This window comes from Schistocerca serialis, chromosome 6 (genome assembly GCF_023864345.2).
Source record: "Schistocerca serialis cubense isolate TAMUIC-IGC-003099 chromosome 6, iqSchSeri2.2, whole genome shotgun sequence".
Classification (NCBI taxonomy): domain Eukaryota; kingdom Metazoa; phylum Arthropoda; class Insecta; order Orthoptera; family Acrididae; genus Schistocerca; species Schistocerca serialis.
This window is the reverse complement of record NC_064643.1, coordinates 194,178,801-194,201,750: the sequence shown is the minus strand read 5'-3', so window position 1 is coordinate 194,201,750 and position 22,950 is coordinate 194,178,801.

The window sequence follows — 22,950 nt, the reverse complement described above, 5'->3', positions numbered from 1 at the left end:
AGTCTCTTATAAGCTACGCCGGCCTATTGAATTGGAGTCGCCGAGTTGCTTCGGTGGTTTGCGTGCGGCTTAATTGAAAATGTCAGTGTACTAAAAATCCTTTGGAATTTTTTTTTTTAGTTTTTTATCACTTACCTCGGTGTCGTGACTAACTATCTTGACGGCAGTTGAGGAAGTGTGGTTATGCCCAACCAACCGACATGAAGCGTGGTTAAAGACGTAACTTAAGTGCAACGAGTAGTGAGTAAGTCTGACTCTGGCGTTTCAAGAGACGCCGAGATACGTCCTCTGTTCTACCTTGTAGTTCATTTGGTAGTTTGGCGTGTAAATGTGCACCGAGATAATTCTTGTCATCTTAACTTTAGGGCATGATTTTTTGCCAACCAAACCAAATTTAAGGGCTGTCACTCGCCAAGTAACTCACGGGGGCTAATTTGTTTCTATTCAGTTGTATTGATCACCTGTTCTCTAGATAAGATTGTGCAGTTTATATCTCAGAATATCGTCTGCCGTTGATGTGTGTTGTGTCACAGATAACTGGCAGCGGTCGACGCGAGCATACTGGGAGCAGAGCACCACGGGGGCAGAGAGATATTTAAGACCCGGTCCTCTCCTTTATATCTTGGGTTATGTTGTCACTGTTGTGTGATTCTTTCAAGTTGAGTACATTTCTATGTCATTCCCTGTCTCGTGGATCTCTCGTATTGATTGAATCCTTAGTCTGCTCTCGTCTATCTTTAATTTACAAGCAATATTGAAGCAACCTCATTTTAGGGGTATTGTCATGTGGTCATGTTCTAGTTGTAATCATTCTAAGAATATTGTTGATTTATCAACTGAGTAAGCAAATTTGAAGATTGGTTTGGTCAAAATTAAAGCACCTCCTTAATTGGTTTAGTCATTTGTATACAGTTTTGTTTAGGAAAGTTGGCTATCCAAACCTTAAAAGATCTGTGTTCTTTCTCTTAATCTGCTCCTCAGCTGATTGGAAGTAATGAGAGTTCTGATGGGAATTGTATGGAAATTTGTACTATTTAAGTAAAGCTTTACCTGAGCATATTTACCTAGTCATATCCAAGTTTCAAGTTTTATGGATCTTGTTCCGGTTAAGGAAATTTGTTTGTTATTTGTCCAAGCGATCTGGCCTTGTAAGGTAATCTCCTGTATTGTTGTGATTGTTATTTTATAATGCTTTTGATTGCAATAAAATATGTAGCAATTACAATGGATTACTATTGCGATTTGGGTGTGTCACTACCATTACACATTTCAGGTTTATTTATCGATTCTCATTTTAATTTGTACTTCTCTGTTACTATTCAGATTACATATTGTCATTGTGTCATTTGAAGATAGTGGGTGGAGCAGTGGACGCTATAAAATGGAGTATGAAGTGAAGAAATCGGAATATTTTCGACATCTTCTTTTATTTAAGGGCAGTTGAGTGGTGACAGCAGCAAAGCCAGCCAGAAACATTTTCACCCTATATTCGGGTAATGCTATAGGACAGAGATTGACAAGAAGATGGTTTTTACTTTTTAAGGAGATCGCTTTGACATTAGTAGCTCTCCATGTTCAGAAAGACCTTTGTGGTTTGACGAAGATCATTTAAATGCGTTAATCCACAATGATCCACGTCAGCTTACTCCAGAACTTGCAGATGTGATGAACTGTAATCATTCCACCATCGTGCGACAATTGCATGTAATGGGCAAGGTTCAAAAATATGGTGTAAGGGGACCACATGCTCTAAGCCAAAAATCAGGTGTCCATATCTGCATCTCTGCCTGTTCCTCATCGATTGGCTCGTGAACAACACGGACTATTCCTATCCTGTATCTTTACTGCTGACGAGAAATGATGTCTTTATGCTAACATAAGGAAAAGAAAGGAATGATTGAGCTCAAACAAAGCAGCTGCTCCCGGTACAAAGACTTGTGCACATTCACAAACGGTACTGTTACGCATCTGGTTGAACAGTGAAGGTATGGTGTACTACCAACTGCTTCCCAGAAGTGTAACTATCACTGCTGTGATTCATTGTCAACAACTGAGATGTCTTGCTGACGCAGTCCAAGAACTATGACGAGGAAGACTGCGTCAAATGATGCTCCTTCACGGCAACGTCCACCGCTTTCTCCAGGACCAACAAAAAGCATTATGTCGGAGATGTGTTGGGAAGTCATTTCACACCCACTTTATGTATCTAATCTTGCGCCCTCAGATTTTAACCTTATCCTCTCCCTATCGAACAACCTTCAAGGAACTTCCTTTCCGATGAAAATGAGTTCCGATCATGTCTCAAGGAGTTCTTCGCCTCAGAACCACATGACGTCTGCTGTCGCGGAATCGAAGTGTTATCCTACCGTTGGCAGACTGCTGTAAATATTGGAGGATAATATAGTATTGATGAATTAAGTATCTATTACATGTATCTATTATGTTTATGAAACATGTGACCGAAACCCTAATACTACCTTGTGTTACATTCTGCTGACATAATGTAATATCCTCAAAAGCATTGTAGTTTTAATTATTCGTTCCCATCTCCATCACGAAACCGTACCATCAACTTGCGACGATTAAGACATTTTAACGGTGGATTCCAGGACGAATTGGAGTGCTATTAAAGTAGATAATCATCCCAAGCTGAATACACACACCAGTGTACCGCAGCGTCCCGAATGCTTTGTGGTAGCAGGTGTTCGCCCTGTGAAAGCGACAGGGAATCAAGAGCATCGCCAAAGGGGGCCGAGTGCCGGCCATTACGCCAGACACACCTCGTCCAATATTTACGCGGCTGTTTTGGCCCGCGCTGCCGCCTGATGAATGGATACCGCTTGACTGAAGTGTCGATATTCTCGCAGCCCCTACGGCATTTCAGCCGGACGTTCTCGATCCATTGTCATCCGGGCGACAGGTTCATTACGTCACACACAGAAATATACAGAGCGCTGGCGGGGAGGATGGAATGAGTGATGGAGAGGATAGCTTGTACCCTCCCTGTGAGGGGAAGAACGCAGAATAAAGGCAAATCTTCGGAGAGCTTGATTTCAGTTCACCTCAGGTCGGCAATACTGAAATAAAACTAGACGTTCCCGTACATGAGGAGGCACGTAACATCAAGTAATTTCTGATTCATTAAATACAGTTGGAGTCTTTGTTTCACCGAAGAGAAAAGTGGAGAGGCAGCTCATCATACGAATATGAACACTGTTCGCAACATCATTAATAACTGAGTTACAGCAATTAGATTTTGGCTTCTGTGTTCTGTCGTACTGATAACACCTTAATGGCGTATATCTATAACACAAATTTATTTATGTGTTAATGTGAATTTCGTGTTCGTCACTCCAAGCAGCCACCCACGGAAGATGCTAATTAACACGCGGGATTAGCCGAGCGATCTAGGGTGCTGCAGTCATGGACTGTGCGGCTGGCCCCGGCTGCGGTTCGAGTCATCCCTCGGGCCTGGGTGTGTGTGTTTGTCCTTAGGATAATTTAGTTTAAATAGTGTGTGAGCGTAGGGACTGATGACCTTAGCAGTTCAGTCCCACAAGATTTCACACACATTTGAACATTTTTTTTTTTTTTTTTTTTGCTAATTAAAGTTAAAGATTTTAATTTGATATATCCTACATGCAAGAAATATGGAGGACGACAATGTAAATAAAATAGTCTGTACGTGAATGCATCTAATTAAGTAATACCTCGCGACAGTAACCGTTGCACACAGTCATTGGTTGATGCGATGAGGTTTTAGGTAATCAGATGCAGCCACTGGTTGTCCATTTTATTTACTATATTTAGTATAGAGCTAATTTCAATTTTTTGTTATTATTTGAAGGTCTGAAAACGGCCTATACTACCTGAAACCGATCACCAAAAATACACTATGTGACCAAAAGTATCCGGACATCTAGCTGAAAATGACTAACAAGATCGTAGCGTCTTCCGTCGGTAATGCTGGAATTCATTATGGTGTTGGCCCACCCTTAGCCTTGATGACAGCTTCCAGTCCCGCAGGCATACGTTCAATCAGGTGCTGGAAGGTTTCTTGGGGAATGGCAGCCCATTCCTCACGGAGTGCTGCACTGAGGAGAGATATCGATGTCGGGCGGCGAGACCTGGCACGAAGTAGGCGTTTCAAAACATCCCCAAGGTGTTCTATAAGATTCAGATCAGGACTCTGTTCAGGCCAGTCCATTGCAGGGATGTCATTGTCGTGTAACCACTCCACCACAGGCCGTGCATTATGGTGCTCGATCGTGTTGAAAAATGCAATCGCCATTCCCGAATTGCTCTTCAACAGTGGGAAGCAAGTAAGTACTTAAAACATCAATGTAAGCCTATGTTGTGATAGTGCCACGCAAAAGAACAAGGAGTGCAAGCCCCTTCCATGAAAGACGCGACCACACCATAACACCACTGCCTCCGAATTTTACTGTTGGCACTACACACGCTGGCAGATGACGTTCACCGGGCATTCACCAAGACCACACCCTGCCATCGGATCCCCACATTCTGTACCGTGATTCGCCACTCCATACAACGATTTTTCACTATTCAATCGCCCAATCTCTACGTTCCTCACACCAAGCGAGGCGTCGTTTGCCATTTACCGGCGTGATGTGTGGCATATGAGCAGCCGCTCGACCATGAAATCCAAGTTTTCTCACATCCTGCCTAACTTTAATAGCACTTGGAATTCCTGTGTGATGGTCTGGATTGATGTCTGCCTATTACACATTACGACCCTCTTCAACTATTGGCGGTCTCTGTCAGTCAACAGACGAAGTCGGCCTGTATGCTTTTGTGCTGTCCGTGTCCCTTTACGTTTCCACTTCGCTATCACGTCGGAAACAGTGGACCTAGAGATGTTTAGGAGTGTGGAAATCTCGCGTACAGACGTATGACAAAAGTGACACCAAATCACCTGACCACGTTCGAAGTCTTCTGCTCTCTCCCGATGTCTAATAACTACTGACGTTGCTGATATGGAGTACCTGGCAGTAGGTGGCAGCACAATGCACCTAAAATGAAAAACGTATGTTTTTGGGGGTGCCCGGATACTTTTGATTTCATAGTGTGTACAACGTTGTGGTCCGGACTGTGACATTCAGAGAATTTTATTGTGGTATTTAGTAAAGTGATTATATGATATTAGAGACCTGCACTAATCATTCTTCTGTTTGGTCAAAGTAAGGTTTTGGCCACTTTCCGCAACAGCTTTTATAAATGCCTCGTTCTGAACACATTGCGTAAAAATTCGAAACATGTCTCACAAGGGGATGCCGCCAATTATGAAATTCAGATTCGATTCACACTGCGCATAATAAAAGCTCATGGCCAGAGGTGTAATGTGGCAAAGCACGAAGATGCACTTCTCAGCCGTTGTCGAGAAAATCGACAGTTAAAAGAAACCGTTGCGGTGAAATATTCTCTACGATTAATACTTTTCTACAGCGTCGTGGCGCAGCGGCAAGCGCTCGGGTTCGTAATCCAAAGGTCGCCGGATCGAATCTCGCGCAATGCAATTTTTTTTTTATTATTAGTTTTTCGTAATTCAAATATATATATATTAATGAATTGCTTATGCATGTTGGTGAAGGCGGATCGCTCTCCAATTGTACCGCCTCCATTTTTCCGTTTTTTTTTAACAGGGTGTACCAAAGCTCTCCCGTCCGCACTGATTTTCGACGATGTTATAAGTTGCGCTAGGGACCGCATCTACCTTCTCTCGAAGTTAGCAGGCAACTAGCTGTTATGCGGCGGCTCGTTTCGGCCCATTCAACATCTGTCCTCCAAGTGTAACGAGCGAGTAATGAAGCTTATATTTCCTACCTGCCACAGCAAATTTGTGTTCGTGGGGACTCTATTCTGATTCGAACGTTTGACTTACGCTATACGTATTCGTTTCGGAATATCGTTTCAACGTCTTCCGTTAACTATACGTGGTTAACATTATGAAGACAATTAATAACATTTGTGATATATATATATATATATATATATATATATATATATATATATATATATATATATATTACAAAAAATTACAATTACAAAAAACAAATACTAAGAAAAAAAAAGGTTGCATGGCGCGAGATTCGATCCGCCGACCGTCGGATTACAAACCCGAGCGCTTACCGGTGCGCCACGACGCTGTAGAAAATCGTTAATCGTAGAGAGTATTTCACCGCAACGGTTTCTTTTAACTCGATTTTCTCGACAACGGCTGAGAAGTGCATCTTGGTGCTTTGCCACATTACACCTCTGGCCATGGGCTTTCATTATGCGCAGTATGAATCGAATCTGAATTTCACAATTGGCGGCCTCCCCTTGTCAGTAGTATAGCTGTGTGAGTTCAGGGGCAGTCTCCATTAGTGCCAGGTCTTCCCCTCCCTCGGTGATGTGTAGACAATGTCATTCATCGTTGTTATACTTCTTCCCAACCCCTCAGCCTTCAGACATAGCCCAGTCGCCATTTTTGTAAAGTGGCTGGAAATTCAGGAAAGAGTGCTAAATTCAAAAACCATGAGAAATTCAAACCGTGATAGCGTAGATTGGCACCACCCCAACCGTCATTTTACAGTTCGCAACGGAAACACATTTCCAAACAGAAGATGATGGCCGGGACCTTGCAGATCCAGTGATGTGAACATGCTGTGTCACACTTTCCACTTCTGACAATGAGCACCCTCTGCCTCCATAATATAGGATGGCTGGCGGTAGCTACATGGCCCAGACCTGGTTGCAGTCTTCAGTCTTCTTCAGCCTTCAACAGCCCACCCACACTTTAGTAGTGGGAGCTACATGTTGCACGATGCTCTTCTTTTGCTTCTTGCAATATCTGGAGTTTATCTATATTTGTTTTTTTGCAAAGTTTCTTCGCAATGCTTAGAGAAAGCTGTAAGTAAAATAAAACTCTGTTTACTGTTTTTACATGTTTACTTATCATTTCTGCTCCTATCCAGCTTTCTTATCGCAAAATGTGTACATCAGTCTGTAGCCCACCTCTCCTTGCCATTGTGTACGAAATAGTACACAATGGAAAATAGCCTATTTGTACTAGAGGCCTTTTTCTCACACTTCTCATGTAACTGTGGAAGTAGGGAAGTTGCCCTGAGTCGTAGACAATCCAAGGTAAGGCATTGTACTGGTGGTGTCAAATTCAAGGACAGTGTGTATGACACCAAATCCTAATCCAAGTTGGCGATCTGGGCTTATGAGGACGATTTGTATGATGCCAGAAATCAAGAAGCGAACTTTCCATACTAGGAGACTCTGTGTGACCACAGAACCCATGATGGCTATCCAAGATGGCGATCTGAGCATACAGCTACAGTCTATATGATGTCAGAACCCAAGATGGCACCTAGGTGGTGGTGGTGGTGGTTGTTGGGATGTTTAAGGGAGACTAAACAGCTAAGGTCTGGTCAGATGACTTACTGTGTCCGGCTTACATGTTTAAATAGTTATTACTGTTGCTGGTACACAGCAAAAATTTGTATGAATTTATTTAAGAAGACACCAACAAGCGTAGTGCCTCAGATCTCGCGTCATACTCGTCCATACTGCAGCAGTTAGGTCCTATATGTCGAGGGGCAGTGCTGCAACCACTAGAAGGGCAGATTCATCAGCACCAAGACCCAGTCGCCTGGAAGTCACGTCACCATCCACCAGTGACAGCTCAGTGGAAAGGGATGCTGCATGCATACTGTCGATTCGATTGCCTTTTGCTAAGTGCAGGACAGTTGTTCTGTTTTCTGCCACTATTATGCTGTCTGTGGTAGCATTGCAGTGACTCCCACAAAATACTCTGACATTGTAGCCTATGTGAACCACGCCAAAATGCAGAGAAATTTAAAAATCCACGAAGAACCCTTATACTCTACCCCGATACAGGTTCGGGTCCAACGCTTGTAAAATTCGCTCCAAAAGAATTATGTGAAAGATGGGTCACAGGTAACCTGCCGTAGTCTTAGCCCAGTTCTCCAGCAAACTCGTCGATCTTATACGCTCCCAGAATGAACCAACCACATCTGAGAGCGAAGAAGAACTACATATCATGACAATAGCGCTGCACAACAATCAGACATTTCATGATGAAAAAGCTCTGCTACCATCAGCGACGCTTCATTTGATGGACAGCGGAAAACGGCAGTCACGGTAGCGCTCTTAAATATGTTCACAACCTTTCGGCCATGGTGCAGCCGGGTGTACTGCCCCACTGACTGCCAGGGACTGGAGAGTTACTGATATAGAATAGCCGTGTATCAGCCCGACCCGCTCCCCCATTCGATCTTGTTAAATCTGTTGATCAGATACGATAGGAAATCAGCCACTGTGCCTGCAGATGGTAATGTCCATGAAACACACGTCTCTTGCTAGGCTATAAGAGACTCGCATTTCAGTGAGAGTGAAATGCTTCTGATTTTCGATAGTTTTTCATGCTAGTAAGCAACTGATTTAGGGTGATAATTCTGTTTGCTACCAATCTGTGCCATAAACAATGCACTACACCCATACAACAAGTCACAGTATGTACGCTGGAATTTGTCAGTTTTGTACTGCTATCGGCAAATATCGTATGGAAATCTTCTGATATAGTACTGAATCTGTGTGCCATAGTTCCTTGATAGATTAACCGACTGGATAAAAGTGACAAGAAAAGCAATAGTCTCCCACCGCTTGCAGCGCATCCGCTTGGATGGAGAAGAGTTTCTAGACAAATAGTGACTAAAGCCGAAACGTGGTTTCATTTTTACCAGAGTCAAAGAGGCAGCCAATAGAATGGCTTCGCAGAAACCCACCAAAGAAGAAAAAGATTCAAACAATGCAATCGACAGAGAAAGTAATAGCTACTGTATTTTGGGATTCGGAGTGTGGTAGATGTTCTTCTTCTGCGTGACAGCGTAAGAGCACTACCACTCGAAACATCGCTGGTGAGATTGTCACAACCGAATGAGGAGTCTTGTCTCATCATCATACAACCCTGACCTGCCACTGTCAGATATCCATCTTTTCGGGCAGCAGGAAGGTAGCGTCCTTGACTCATAATAAAAATCTCCTGGATCCCAGGTTTGAAACTTGACATTGCATATATATTGAATAAAAATCCTTAGCGATGGTACCGACGACTGCCAGTATAAGAATTCACCTTCGACCTGACAACGATCTTGTAAAAGAGAGTGGAAGAGCAGAAAGATGTTATAAGGGTGGGCAACGTCCTCTAAAAGACAGAAGAATCAGCAATAATCAACGGCATGAGGATTCTGGAGGCAACGGAAACCAAATTAAAGATATAGCATGTGTATCCACAGGACATGTGTCCCACAACTGAAAAAGCGTCATCATTATTACTCCATTGGTAAAAGATTAGAGACTAGTACCCCTTTCGTGTCTCTGGGAGGTGACTGCCAAGGGGAAGGTGACCATGAGAAAAAGATAGAATACCCATAGAAAGGGTAACAATATATGAGTCCCAGGCCAGCACACAGTTTTAATAAGACAGTAAGTTTTATTGCGAGGAGTCCATACCTGCAGTCAAGTGTCAGTTTTATTCTCTCTGGTGATTGCAGACTTTCCCGATCATCCATGATGTTTAATCACTTTTTAGAATGAACTGAATGTCCATACATAGTTTGACTGAAACTTAGAGTGTGTGGAGAAATAGGGTGGGGTGGGGGAGTGTATGCGACTACAGACCATGAAAATGGGAACAACTACTTTAGGGTGTTTTCCTATCTCACAGTCAATCTTCTTGAACTGGAATCATCAATGACATCATGTATCACCAACAAGGATTGCTAATTTGAAAAACCATATTGGTTTGCCTTCCTGAATTCTAAACTTATAACTGGAACACAGCATAGGTCACCGACACTCTCGAAACTTGCCAGGGTGAAAGCATAGGGAAAATACAAGGACACCTATTTCGCATTGGATGACTACATTCAGTAGCGTCCTAGCAAATGATTACCTAAGTTTCTACCACTTTTTTTCAGTCCACTGACTCAACATGTATCGACATGAGTTGGCACTTCAGTGGTTGGACGAACCTGTGGTGTAAGACTAGCGACTCTGAATCGTAATCAAAACAGCCAGGTCCCAGGTTTGATCCCTGTCCGTGACCAAATATTCTTAGGTTGGAGGTTCTTAAAAAACGTGGCTACAAGCACAGCTTCTAACCTTTACACCCAACATTCAAATGCAGTCTTCTGTTTCTTCTCTCTTTTACTGTCGTGGAAATGTATGATATGAATATATTTTGTGACACCATGAAATACAATGGAATTATTGACGAAAGAAATGACCATTTCATGTGTTCTCAAAAATAAATTTATTCCACAAATCTTACACAAGCTTACATTATTAACGCTTCTGGGAAAGAAAAATATACAAATTCAATGTGTCATGTTTAGCTTTGGTCTTCACCATTATATTTAAAGAGAGCCCTAGGTTGCTATCTGTCACAAAAATATTCAAAGCATAAAGCGCCACGAGCAATGTGCTAAGTGATAAAAAAGTGTTAATGTCGTCTGACTAGGGCCTCCCGTCCGTTAGACCGTTCGCCGGGTGCAAGTCTTTAGATTTGACGCCTCTTCGGCGAGTTGATGGGGATGACATGATGATGATTAGGACAACACTAAACCCAGTCCCTGAGCGGAGGAAATCTCCGACCCCGTTGGGAATCGAACCCGGGCCCTTAGAATTGACATTCTGTCGCGCTGACCACTCAGCTACCGGGGGTCGACATGTGCTAACTTACACAGTGCGGTCCATTGATAGTGACCGGGCCAAATATCTCACGAAATAAGCGCCAAAAGAAAAAACTACAAAGAACGAAACTTGTATAGCTCGAAGGGGGAAACCAGATGGAGCTATGGCTGGCCCGCTAGATGACGCTGCCATAGGTCAAACGGATATCAACTGCGTTTTTTAAAATAGGAACCCCCATTTTTATTACATATCCGTGTAGTACGTAAAGAAATATGGATGGTTTAGTTGGACCACTTTTTTCGCTTTGTTTAAGATGGCGCTGTAATAGTCACAAACATATGGCTCACAGTTTAAGGCGAACAGTTGGTAAAAGGTAGGTTTTTAAATTAAAATACAGAACGTAGGTACGTCTGAACATTTTATTTCGGTTGTTCCAATGTGATACATGTATCTTTGTGAACTTATCATTTCTGACAACAAATGCTGTTACACCGTGACTACCTGTAAATACCACATTAATGCAATAAATGCTCAATATGATGTCCATCAACGTCAATGCATTTGGCAACACGTGTAACGACTTTCCTGTCAACAACGAGTAGTTGGCCTTCCGTAATGTTCACACATACATTGACAATGCCCTGACGCATGTTGTCAGGCGTTGTCGGTGGATCACGATGCCAAATATCCTTCAACTTTCCCCACAGACAGAAATCCGGGGACGTCAGATCCGGTGAACGTGCGGGCCATGGTATGGTGTTTCGACGACCAATCCACCTGTCATGAAATTTGCTACTCAATACCGCTTCAACCGCACGCGAGCTATGTGTCGGACATCCATCATGTTGGAAGTACATCGCCATTCTGTCATCCAGTGAAACATCTTGAAGTAACATCGGTAGAACAACATTACGTAGGAAATCAACATACATTGCACCATTTAGATCGCCATCGATAAAATGGAGGCCAATTATCCTTCCTCCCATAATGCCGCGCCATACATTAATCCGCCAAGGTCGCTGATGTTCCACTTGTCGCAGTCATCGTGGATTTTCCGTTGGCCAATAGTGCGTATTATGCCGGTTTATGTTACCGCTGTTGGTGAATAACGCTTCATCGCTAAATAGAACGCGTGCAGGAAATCTGTCATCGTCCCGTAATTTCTCTTGTGCCCAGTGGCACAACTGTACACGACGTTCAAAGTCATCGCCATGCAATTCCTGATGCATAGAAATATGGTACAGGTGCAATCGATGTTGATGTAGCATTCTCAACACCGACGTTTTTGAGATTCCCGATTCTCGCGCAATTTGTCTGCTACTGATGTGCGGATTAGCCGCGATACCAGCTAAAACACCTACCTGGGCACCATCATTTGTTGCAGGTTGTGGCTGACGTTTCACATGTGGCTGAACACTTCCTGTTTCCTTAAATAACTTAACTATCCGGCGAACGGTCCGGACACTTGGATGATGTCGTCCAGGATACCGAGCAGCATACATAGCATACACCCGTTCATAGCGTACACCCGTTCATAGCATACACCCGTTACGCAATTTGATCACAATAGCCATACGTCAACACGATAACGACGTTTTCCGCAATTGGTAACGGTCCATTTTAACACGGGTAATGTATCACGAAGCAAACACCGTCCGCACTGGCGTAATGTTACGTGATAAACGTTTGTGACTATTACAGCGCCATCTGTCACAAAGCGAAAAAGGTGGTCCAACTAAAACATTCATATTTCTTAACGTACTACACGAATATGTAATTAAAAAATGGGGATTCCTATTTAAAAAAACGCAGTTGATACCCGTTTGACCTCTGGCCGCGCCATCTAGCTGGCCAACCGTAGCGCCATCTGGTTTGCCCCTTCAAGCTAGACGAGTTTCGTTCTTTGTAGTTTTTTTGTTTCATGCTTATTTCGTGAGATATTTGGCCCGATCACTATTAATGGGCCACCCTGTATATGTCGTAGGCGCACTTTTTAGTGTGAATGTAAGTAGGAAAACTTTCTCAATAATGTATTTAAATGCCTCGAGATCTGGCGATAATTTCGTGGCAAACTATACATATCGAAGCATTATCTCGAAAAGTTGGAGCCTGCAACTGAGTATAGGTCAAGCCATATATTTTGAACGCGTCACTCCTACTCGAGGTATCTCTTTCCTGTTGATGAAAGTGGGCCCGTCTGTAATTGGCGGAAGGTGTTCTGGGGGAATTACCACTAATGAAAAAGTCTTTACTCCAATTTCATCGACTAAAAGACCATTATGTAAGGAATGACCGCTATGTACACCCCACTAGTCGAAACGGCTTCATTTTATGTAAGGTTGCTAATTTTTGTCCAAAAACTGATGAGAGTTTCTTTTGTGAGATCCCTGATTTTTTGGCTGTTTCTTGCACAGTCTGTGGCCATTCCATTAGTTGGTTTGAGTCCTGTTGGACACAAGGGCCAAATTTGCCACTGACTTAGCGCAGATAAAGAAATATTGTTAGTAACAGTTTTCTGAAAACTGTTAGTCCATGTCAGCTACTAAGATACCAACCATATTTAATAATATTTTGAATGCACATATTCCGTCAGCCTGCCGGTGTGGCCGAGCGGTTCTAGGCGCTTCAGTCTGGAACCGCGCGACCGCTACGGTCGCAGGTTCGAATCCTCCCTCGGGCATGGATTTGTGTGATGTCCTTCAGTTAGTTAGGTTTAAGTAGTTCTAAGTTACGGGGGAATAAGACCTCAGATGTTAAGTCCCATAGTGCTCAGAGCCATTTTAACCATCTTTCGTCACTAATTCCATTGTAATTGATGGTGTCACATAAAGTGCTGATGTCACATACTCCCATGCTGAAATAAGATATTAAAAAGAAAACACATAAGTTTGCATTGAACATGGTATGCAGTAATTTGAATTTGTGGCCCTAGCCACTGCACTGTCAGCTCGTAGATGCACTTTGCATATGAATATTGATAACGTCACATCAACATTTTAAGATCATTTTCTTGGGAACTACTGAGTGTTGGCATCCAATCCAAAATATTTGTCCATTTATTTTCATGCATATTTCACCCTGCCAAGTTTCAAATGTACCAGAGATCAATCTACGGCAAGTTCCCCTTGTTAGAACCATACATATTGAAACAGTGCTGTCAGGATCATCCTCTTTAATTTTTTGTGTACCTGGTGAAGAGCGTTATTCTTATACGGTAAGTGCTACCCACATAAAATAACCTTACTTTTTAGGCAGTCGTGAATTTGTATTCGTATTGATTTGTTTATAGGAAACTTACGAAGAAGAAATGAAGATATTGACTATAATGTACCACTATAAGTGGTACATGGAGAATTAAGGAAATTTTTAAAAAATTGTTCAGCATTATTAGTGTGACATAATGTTTAGAATGGATGTGATGATATTTCTAATGTTTTGTTCAGGCTAAGGTTTTAATTAAATAATTATTTTAAATTATATTATGGCAACAGTTCGCTGTTATGGAAAGTGGAACACAGTGACTAGTATTTACCTGTAACAGGTTATGTAAATGGAGATCATGGATGAAATAAGTGTGTACACATATAAAATGTGCCTAAGCAAACAACTAAGAAACACGCTGAAAATAAAAACAGAAATGCAAAACAAGATATAGAAATTGTTGGTCATGGTAAAGTGTTTTCGAGCCGAATTTGAAAGGAACTGCGAGTGCGTTTTCTTATACTTCGAGAGATGATGTTCCACATGGATACTCTGAAAATCACACGTAAGTGTCTGGCAGTTGTATCCATTGGAGAATGCAGTGCACTGCTCCATAATTTCAATGAATAAGAAACCACTATAGGCAAAAAGTGGGCTAAAGCTGTCAGCCATGAAATGACGCTGCAATTATTTGTGATCTAGACAGTTCTAAAAGCTTTTTGTAATAAGCATTTTTTAAAAAAACTTTTAAGATTTGATGATTTTTGAAAATCCGTGATTTAGTTCAAGAAAGTAGTGCTTTCATTCTCCATATGGTATCAATTGTGTCGGATTTCAAACCGAGTAACTGCAGTGGTCAATGTATATATGCATGGAGTATTACTGAATTGTGACTACCCGATATTAGTGAATATATACAACAACAAGAATACTACGCAGTACATTTATTTTCAGAAATCTACAATCAGAAGCTGGCTGTGTGCTTGGTCAGCCATCCAAACTGTTTTGTATGAGCGTCTAGAGTTGTGGCATTATGCGTATGAATCTTTTGGAAATGTATGGCACGCACTTGCAAAGCTTACCTGTCATAACACTTCAGAGAAATTCTTTGCTGCGAATTCTGATGGGTGTTGTGCTTGTGTGCACAGCATGTATGAATAATCAACATCGTCTAGAGAATAATATGCGTTTTTGTATCCGTTTGCATACTCTATAATGTTACCTCAAATTCTAAGAAAGTTAAAATTAGTGTCCATCTGTCTAAACCGTATCTCAGTTCATCATAAAAATCTCATATATGTTGAGTAAAATATGTAATAAGGCACAAATAACGACTACAATGATTTAAATGTTCACTAATCTAGGTAAAGAGGAAGTAGAGAAATAATTTAATGAGGGAGTGGCATATTTACCAAGGAAGGAGCACGTAGAAAAAGTATGGCTAAGGTATGAGCGAATAGTTGCCCATGCACAGGATACATACAGGGTGTTTCAAAAATGACCGGTATATTTGGAACGGCAATAAAAACTAAACGAGCAGCGATAGAAATACACCGTTTGTTGCAATATGCTTGAGACAACAGTACATTTTCAGGCGGACAAACTTTCGAAATTACAGTAGTTACAATTTTCAACAACAGATGGCGCTGCAAGTGATGTGAAAGATATAGAAGACAACGCAGTCTGTGGGTGGGCCATTCTGTACGTCGTCTTTCTGCTGTAAGCGTGTGCTGTTCACAACGTGCAAGTGTGCTGTTGACAACATGGTTTATTCCTTAGAACAGAGGATTTTTCAGGTGTTGGAATTCCACCGCCTAGAACACAGTGTTGTTGCAACAAGACGAAGTTTTCAACGGAGGTTTAATGTAACCAAAGGACCGAAAAGCGATACAATAAAGGATCTGTTTGAAAAATTTCAACGGACTGGGAACGTGACGGATGAACGTGCTGTAAAGGTAGGGCGACCGCTTACGGCAACCACAGAGGGCAACGCGCAGCTAGTGCAGCAGGTGATCCAACAGCGGCCTCGGGTTTCCATTCGCTGTGTTGCAGCTGCGGTCCAAATGACGCCAACGTCCACGTATCGTCTCATGCGCCAGAGTTTACACCTCTATCCATACAAAATTCAAATGCGGCAACCCCTCAGCGCCGATACCATTGCTGCACGAGAGACATTCGCTAACGATATAGTGCACAGGATTGATGACGGCGATATGCATGTGGGCAGCATTTGGTTTACTGACGAAGCTTATTTTTACCTGGACGGCTTCGTCAATAAACAGAACTGGCGCATATGGGGAACCGAAAAGCCCCATGTTGCAGTCCCATCGTCCCTGCATCCTCAAAAAGTACTGGTCTGGGCCGCCATTTCTTCCAAAGGAATCATTGGCCCATTTTTCAGATCCGAAACGATTACTGCATCACGCTATCTGGATATTCTTCGTGAATTTGTGGCGGTACAAACTGCCTTAGACGACACTGCGAACACCTCGTGGTTTATGCAAGATGGTGCCCGGCCACATCACACGGCCGATGTCTTTAATTTCCTGAATGAATATTTCGATGATCGTGTGATTGCTTTGGGCTATCCGAAACATACAGGAGGCGGCGTGGATTGGCCTCCCTATTCGCCAGACATGAACCCCTGTGACTTCTTTCTGTGGGGACACTTGAAAGACCAGGTGTACCGCCAGAATTCAGAAACAATTGAACAGCTGAAGCAGTACATTTCATCTGCATGTGAAGCCATTCCGCCAGACACGTTGTCAAAGGTTTCGGGTAATTTCATTCAGAGACTACGCCATATTATTGCTACGCATGGTGGATATGTGGAAAATATCGTACTATAGTGTTTCCCAGACAGCAGCGCCATCTGTTGTTGAAAATTGTAACTACTGTAATTTCGAAAGTTTGTCTGCCTGAAAATGTACTGTTGTCCCAAGCATATTGCAACAAACGGTGTATTTCTATCGCTGCTCGTTTAGTTTTTATTGCCGTTTCAAATATACCGGTCATTTTTGAAACACCCTGTACATACGCAGTAGAGTAGTTATGGGTATGAGGATCCATGACTTTACAGCCTTGTTATTGGTTTGTTGAGGAGTCTTAGCATATTTTCACATAAGATGAAACTTAATGGATGAACTGTTGAAATGTCAGAGTGTGTGGCAGAGAGAGAGAGAGAGTTCAGAACTGTACCAAATTATACGGTATGGTACAATCCCAAACTGCTCAATGTTACAGCAGAAACTGTCACGAACTTCATGTCAGCATACATAAATGGCATATTCTTCTACATAGAGAATTCTCAAAACCGACTACCTTGGACACCATTAGTCTAACACGTGTAAAATCATAAACTACACCTAGAAATTAACCTTACAGACCAATATGTAGCTATGTTGGCCAAACGAAGCATATTTTACGGCACACGAAACTTACCAGTTCAACTGAAGGTTTTTTTTAGCATTTCATCGTTAGAAGAGACCAAAAGGGTGTGGAATGTGCCCAAAAAATAAAATATGCGCAGGTGAATCAAACATGATCTCTGTGTGAAGGACGGATTCTGCCCCTCGTGAGATCTACACTTCTGTTTGGGATAGTACAGCACATTAGCCGGACAGTATAGTGCAGCATACGTATGGAACGCGCTTTTGTCTATCAATATCGTGGATCACTGATTGCTCTGGCTTTTCCATGAGATACAGTCGACGCGAGAGTGACCTTATTCGAAGCATGAATCTGGTATTCTTCAGTAAAAATATCAGATGATCGACTCTCACACTGCAGTTTGGGTGGGGGATTACTTAATAACGCAATACTAGCCTGAAAAATTGATCGATTTCTGCTTATAGGATCCAGTATTTTAGAACGCTTCACGTTCAGTAAGCACCCGTTTAAAAATAGAGACATGGCTTGTCAATTCCACGTAATATGGAATCGACACAGTATTGTGTACAAAAGTGATGCTGCACATGCTTAAAAATGGTTATCGTCATTTTCCATGAACTGTCATTAATCTGATATATGCAACAAAATGGCTATGTCTCTAACATAGGCTGGCTATGCAGTTTCTGAATTCGTCTTATGCTCACGCATTATAAGCTTCCTGGGGTGGGGGGGAGGGGTAAAATATTAATATGCGTTCCATGGGCAATGACTGTCTAAATGTCAGCTTGACCTGTTCGTACACGAGACACTTAAGGTAGTAAATAAGTTGCTCCCTAACTTCTAATTAGTGTTCGATACAGTTCCTTTCTTTTATGATCCCTCAATGCCGATCATACTCGTGCAGATGTCTATATTGAAACTAGTTGTTTTATTTCGATTATTTTTAACCTCTGATTGCAACTGAAGCACAAGAAAGTAATATAAAGACATTGTCAACAATATCAAACGGATCGATATTCAGTGCTTTGTCCATGAACTGAAATGATATGGATCGACTCTCCAGCAAGTGACGGTGTTGAAGTGCTCCTAAAAAATAAGATACTGTCCTCAACGGTGAAGAAATTCTCTCTGTTCTTTCACGACAATGAATGCCAATGGATATAGCAGCCTATGTCGATTCCATATCTCATGACACCTGGTCAGCATGTGTTACAGTTATGCACCGTCGTCACAAGATCAAAATATGGGATGTAGTACCAGAGTTGTAGCAGGAGCGCGTCCGGCACAGTGATCACTGAGGTATTAACTCTCACCAACGCATGCTACGAATAATAGAATTCTGGACAGGTCTAAATTGGAGTAGGGCTGTGATGTGTTAAGGGGTGCTTAACCTACAGCGTTCAGTAACTGGCAGAGAAGTGCCTAGATTTCTAATTGATGATGTCGTGCAGACGAGCAAGGACTCGCAGAAAAAAGCATCCCTCCTGTAGCGGTGCACTCTGTGGTCTGCTGCCGTTGGCACTGTGGTGTATTGACAGTTTCACGGAGCCAGAAAGAGATTTTCACTCTGGAGCAGTAAAATAACCAATGACGGACGGTGCAAGGAGGACATCAAAAGCAGACTCGCAATGGCAAAAAAGGCATTTCTGGCCAAGAGAAGTCTACTAATATCAAATACCGGCCTTAATTTGAGGAAGAAATTTCTGAGGATGTACGTCTGGAGTACAGCATTGTATGGTAGTGAAACATGGACTGTGGGAAAACCGGAACAGAAGAGAATCGAAGAATTTGAGATGTGGTGCTATAGACGAATGTTGAAAATTAGGTGGACTGATGAGGTAAGGAATGAGGAGGTTCTACGCAGAATCGGAGAGGAAAGGAATATGTGCAAAACACTGATAAGGAGAAGGGACAGGATGATAGGACATCTGCTAAGACATGAGGGAATGACTTCCATGGTACTAGAGGGAGCTGTAGAGGGCAAAAACTGTAGAGGAAGACAGAGATTGGAATACGTGAAGCAAATAATTGAGGACGTAAGTTGCAAGTGCTACTCTGAGATGAAGAGGTTAGCACAGGAAAGGAATTCGTGGCGGGCCGCATCAAACCAGTCAGTAGACCGATGACCAAAAAAAAAAAAAAAAAATCGAAGTGTGAGCTGATATGAAACTCCCTGGCAGATTAAAACTGTGTGCCGGACTGAGACTCGAACTCGGAACCTTCGTCTTTCACGAGCTAGTGCTCTACCAACATTTTTTTTATCACGTCAAAAACCGAATTAAATATAATAAAAACTTCTAGTTGACATGTAACGCAGGTTTACAGTTTCCGGTATGAGTCTGAAACGTAAGTTGGTAAGGTCACAAGCAAAGAAGATGCAAAAATATACTGATATCCAGAAAACTTTATTTTATGCTCATTTACCCACTTTGACTCACCATGAAATTTGTCCATAGCGGAAGAAGCTATGTAACAGTCTGCCCTTAATTCCACCATTAAGGACGTCAGCCACTCCATAACTAGTCCAGAACACCTTACTGTTTTCGAAACTTTCAGTAGCAAGTATTTCATTCTTGTATAAGAACTGGTGGTAGTCACCGAATGTGAGATTGTCACTGTACATAGGACGGGGATGTGGAGTTTTTGGAAAGTTCACAGATAATCATTCAGTCATACATTTATCCACGTGTTCTTTTTCACCCATCATGAAGAAGAGCCACAAAGACTGTAAAATGGGCTGCTTGCATGACTCGTCTTATTTTTGAAAAGTTTTCTTATTACAGCAAATGAAAAAAATGCACACGGACCCAGGGTCGAACCCTCTCCGTCCTCCATGCTAACCCAGTATTCTATGCACTGCACCAACTGTACAGCACGACATTTTTTTAAGGCGTAATTTTTTTTATATAGTGCTGTCCTAAGGATAAGAAAAGTATCGAGATAGCAAAAGCAAATTTTGAAACCATAAAATCAACGTAAAGGCCGTCCTTTACTTTCTACATGAATACAGTAAATGACAATCCTTGTCACGGGCGAGAGTAAAAACGAAGCTATCATCAGCATCACAATCCCTGCAGCACGCGGTGTCGCGTCATGATTCTGGCATCCAGACATATAATCTTCACCATATCTGCCATTGTGGGTGGCATGTCTTTCTAATGCGTCGACCATTCGAAGGACCATTATCTGAGGCGGTTTCGGTGTTTACCATCGTCCTTTTATTTTTTTTTATTTTTTGACACGTTAACATAATCCAGTCATATCTGGCGCCAACAGGTGGGGGCCAGTTGTCTTCTCAGTGTGCAATATGCCACTAGATATCAACCGTGCAGTACTGTCTCTAATCCTTCTGCTGCAGGAGCCTCCTCATTTCTGGGACACCCCAGCTGTCGGGCGAGTTTGAAAAATACTTCCTAAAAATTTGGAAAAGTAAGTCCTGTACTTCGTATGACTCCGTATGAGCTCGTGCTGTTCTTGTAAATACATCCAATAATCTATCACGGATCTAATAACGAACGAAAACAAATACTTCGTCGCATGTCCAGCGATCCAATTGACCGCATAGTCTTTTGTTTCGGAAAAAAGACTTGTCCGGTGGAAAAAGTACATCCGATGTGAATTCTGTGTAGTTAGTGCACCGAAGGAGGGCCAGTATTCGACGCGTCTGCATCCAGACGTCCCTCGCTGCGCCACACACTAAACCATGTACTTCCGTTGCTAACAGTCCACAGTTTGTGCAAAGAGGAGAATCGACCATATAAATTGTATGTAATCGACTCCTGGTCACAAGTTTACGGTTAATAAGTATATACCACCTCCATCTCACTGCTGTTAACAGTAATTGGGTATGAACTGCACACCAAATTTGCTTCCAAGTCCTCCTTGGGTTTTGAATTCCTTTATGTTGCGGCCTTGGTGATCCATCAAGCACTGATAGATCTCCCGAGTCGTGGGTATGCTCGTCGAAGGTACTTCCAGACGAACATAACTGTAATCAACAAGAAATGAGGCAATGTGTACAAGAGAAGGCGAAATGTTGCCCACCGTTATCAGGGGTTCGTACGAAGGCGGAGCAAGTACTTTTATCAGAGCCGATGTTATGGTATGCTTTCGTTGTTGCTAATTTCATATCATCGCTTCCATGCAAAGCCCCAAAGCTTTGGTTCGCACGTTTCTGAGATTGAGGCCACCGTTCCGAAACTGTAGGGTTAACGTGTCACATTTGATTTTAAATAACACCCCAGTACTAACATAATAACCAAAGGCAGCCATGACTCGGTCCGCAATACCCTTCGGTATTGGTAGGATCTGCGCTAAATGGGGCAGTCATGACGCTATACGAACGTTGGTGTTTGCCACACGTTAGATCATGTCAAAGGCTCTCAGTGAGTTGCGTATCGTCAGTCGAACATTTTGTAGAAGCCTCCGAGAACTCGCCGCCGCTGACCGCCGTAGTGAAATGGTAAATGTGATCCCCAGACATCTCAGCAGGGGGACGTTTTTTACCCTCGGTGGTAGCTGTTTGTTATTACTCCCGCAGTATATTGCAGTGTAACTTAGCGCGCTGGACTCACTTCCCCTTACTCAGCACTCTCCAGGCTTCGCTTGGCGCTCGGTCTGTGTGCGTCCTTGCGTCGGTTTGTTGGTAGACTGCTGCTGTCAGCAAGGCTATCTGTGCCGCGCCTACTTCGCAACGCTTCGGTCGCCGGCGTACCTCTGTTTTGCCATTCTCCACTGCGTGAAGCAACGCTTACTACATGTGGCCACAACACTGCCTCCTCCTAAAAATTAAATTCGTCCCCGAATTTACCCTATACGTTAACTCTAGTTCTATCCTATATTCTACTTCTTCTCTATATACACCCAGGTTGCCCTCACTCATGCCCTACTGGTAATGCATTCTACAGGAATCTCATGGAGCGGTCTTGCATTAACATGCTGAATCCTCCGTGTTAATAAGACATATACCACGCCGATAAATACAATCAACACGGTAATAGTACTGGTAGAAATACCAATGGTCACTATGCTACGTTTCCGCCTGGTATCTTCCTCCTCCACGCGCCTTAATAATTGCTGCATTGAAATTTGACCTTTCTACGAATCTACTAGTTTATCTATCGTTTGCAATAATGTGGCATCCAAGGTGTTGTTAACGTACGTCAAATTTTCGCCTGTAGCGATACTGAATGACACATCTGGCCAGTACAACGTCAGATCAGTATCTGTAACCTTGGTGACTCCTGTGACTGTCACTGATAAGCGGAAACGATCCCCTACTATTTCACAATTTGTCCCGTCGATTAGCAAACCGCTGTCCCGTAATTCAATCTCCGTGGTTGCTGGCCAATTCCCATTGTCATAACACTTGGCTCATATCCTCTCTGTAGCGAATACTGAATGCAACCAATGTCTCCCAACTTGCTGAAAATTATTCTCCGACACTCCGAAATTCCTGCTTCTGCCCTAGATAACTGGATCTCACACGGCCCCTTGCCCATGAAAACAACCCGTGATGGACAAATGGAAACTGTCTCCATTAGACATCTACTCAACTCTAAACTCGACATAGTAGCATGAGTATCCCCCTCCTTAGACGTTAATAAAACCTCCTGTGTCCTGAACTGTACGGCC